General features: G+C 33.5%; 1 long non-coding RNA gene across 1 annotated transcript in view; it reads right to left on the reverse strand.

Annotated features, from left to right (window-relative positions):
- Nucleotides 1-810: 810 nt before the first annotated feature.
- Nucleotides 811-2,868, reverse strand: part of LOC112942592 — a 27,344-nt gene continuing 25,286 nt past the window's right edge. The window contains exons 2-3 of the long non-coding RNA XR_003248411.1: nucleotides 1,093-1,242; nucleotides 811-863 (exon numbers count right to left, since the gene is read on the reverse strand). This is a non-coding gene — a long non-coding RNA (uncharacterized LOC112942592). The remainder of the gene's footprint in view (nucleotides 864-1,092; nucleotides 1,243-2,868) is intronic.

A 2,868-nucleotide genomic window follows, 5' to 3' on the forward strand; every position in this document is an offset into this window, starting at 1 on the left:
GGATTTTCTGTCAGAAAAAAAAAAAAAGGAAAAAAATGTCTAAAAGGCTTTCATTTTCATCAAATAACAGAGAGTTGCATTTTGATTAAAAATAAATACTATTCATATCCCCTGGGCATTCAAAATAGATTATATTGATTAGGGGAAGTCCAACAGAGCAATATAATATAGTTTAATGATATAAGAAAAGGAAACCCAGCCAATATCTAACACTCCTACAAGAGACTGCCATTAGAAATGCAGTTAAAACCTAGAGATTGTCAGATACAACCAGGAATAGCACACACACCAAATGTTACTGCTTTTGTATTTGCAGAACACATGGAGTGTGTCTCTTTCTTTTGAACAACAACGTGGAATTTATTCTGTGGGGAAAACAATATGCTTAATTTTGTTAGTAGTATCATATCTTTCCATATCACATCATCTGTGTTTTCTTCCAGTTTGCTCCAGGTGAAGCTGTTTTGTGGATTTTTTAAATTGTTAAGACTCATTAACCTTCACTTATTACTTGATTCTGATCTGGAAGAAATTGCCACTATATATATATGGAGCCATTATGTGAGTAAGCTCAGTACTTATTTCCTTTATCAGCTATCATTTCTCGTCTTCTATTCTTTTATTTATTTTCTTTTTTTTTTAGTTAAAAGCTAGTTTCCCTGGAACATTATGTTAGTTTGTGTGCTGTTAAGCAGCAAAAGTTGCACCTTCATTCAAGAGGCCGTAGATTAGTACCCACAAATGCTTTGCATTTTACATTCAGATTCTATAATGTAGTTAACAATTACACAACTTACTTCTTTGACTCATTCATTTATTTTCAGATACTTCATGCTGCAGACAAGAACAGTCTCAAATTTGAACTGGAGAAAAAAAGGTTGAGGAAATTAGAGTCTCCCTGTCTTCTTTACAGTGGCTGCAATCTGGTATAAAAATTACACTACTAGAGAACACTAATGTGGTAGGGACAGTAAAACCCTGTTATAAAACAGTTCTACTCACAAATTTAAAGAACAGCAGCTTAACATTGCACTTGTAAAAGCTGATTTTGGATAACTAGATAACAAACAAATCCACTGTCTTTTACGTTACCTGTGCTTGTAATGGCACACAYAAGAAGAACATGTGAATCACCATTCTGTGATCTATGATTCTATGTGAAGAGTTGAACGTTGTGACTTCTCTCTTGGTTTCCTTCCTTCTGTCTCTTTATGGCAGTGGTTTGTGGATTTCTCAGTAAAACTAAAAGTAAGATTTTTAAAGGTAGTTAGTCCAATGAAAAATTAGATCGATATTGACTCTATTTTTTTTTAAAGTATGTCACTGCGGRAAACATAGTGATTTCCAATCCCTAGACTCCCATATATGTTCCTAAATACACACCAAATGTCAATGTTACCTTTCTAAAAATCATGCAATTTTCAAAAATGAGCATTCAATTCCTAAAATACAAGGACACTTTTGAAAAATGTATTTTAGAAAATTATCTCTCTTTAAAGAGTGCAATGAAAGAGAGAGGATACAGTGGTGTGCAAAATAGTTGTACTGTTTGAAAATTTTGTAGAGAATAGTAGTTATGCCATATCTACTAGGCTCCTAGCTACCAGATATCAAAGGGAGCAAATCAGTGAACTCTCCTAYAAAGCAAAGACATTTTGACAGTATGACCACAAGTGAAATGCAAATTGTTTATATTCTCTTACTATTTGTTTCCACAATAAAAAATGGAATTAACTAAAGAAAGGAAACTACAAGTGCTACAAGTGCTACAAGGAAACTACAAGTTATATTCTGATKTTCTGTGTCAATTTCTTCAAATTCTGACTTATTCAGCATTTAAGTACCTGAAACAGGGAAAGAAATAGACTCCAGTGGAAGATAATTAAATTGAAATCAAACTGAGTTTCTCTCAAATTACTTTTACTCTTGTTTATACAGTCTATGAATTARCTATTTCAGGGTTATTACCTGGTATATTCCTTTAATGTATGTGCTCTCAGTCCTTTCAACCCAAACTGCTTTAAAAATTTACCCTTAGAAGGTCATTCTGTAGCCAGATTCCTATCTTGAGTTGCTTGATTTCAGCAAATTTACATTTGAATTGAATCTGTGCTATCAACTTTGATCCAAGACCTGTTAAGGTCCACCGGGAATATTGTCGCTGGCAAGGAAGAAGTTCACACTTCGTTAAATGGTTTGGGGAATGAAAGGAGAGTCAGTGTTGCAATAAAAGATGCTGATAATTTTCCACAAAAGATACTGATATTTTCAGATTCTTGTATAACACCTCTTCCTATGCCATGTAGTGGTGGGTTATATCATCCATATGGAGTCCTCCTTGAAGCGAGTGCAGCTACACTGCAAGTAAACTTGTCCCTTTTTACTTCTCTCATCCAGGAAAATCCTTTAAATGTATTTGTCTTTAGTAATATGTTATCAATTCCTCTAGACCATGTGCTGTAGCAAGGGTGAAAATGATGTAATCTAATTCTGACTATTCAAAAATTCTATGTCATCTAAATCAGTCATCTAGGCTTTCTTTATAGTAGTTTGACCATAAAATGCCTCTAGAGAGTGATTCATTCCCTCTAAAGATGATTCTAATACAGGTGTTTTTAATTGTCCTCTGGAGATGCTTATCCTTCTCTATTAATTATTGAGAAAAGCTAGACAACTAGTGAGGGCAAGGCAATTAAAATTAGGCAAGATGAAAGTAGGCCCAAATGTGTTCAGTGGGATTTAAAAAATCCAGGCTGCTTTCCTTAAAAATAATGGCAAAATTTCTACAGAATTATACAGAAATGGTAGGTTAATCGCATTTTTTTCACTCAATAATGCTGTTATATTACTATTTTAATTACTGTTTTT

The sequence above is a fragment of the Nothoprocta perdicaria genome, unplaced genomic scaffold, assembly GCF_003342845.1.
Source record: "Nothoprocta perdicaria isolate Ctin4 unplaced genomic scaffold, notPer1 scaffold_13, whole genome shotgun sequence".
NCBI lineage: Eukaryota > Metazoa > Chordata > Aves > Tinamiformes > Tinamidae > Nothoprocta > Nothoprocta perdicaria.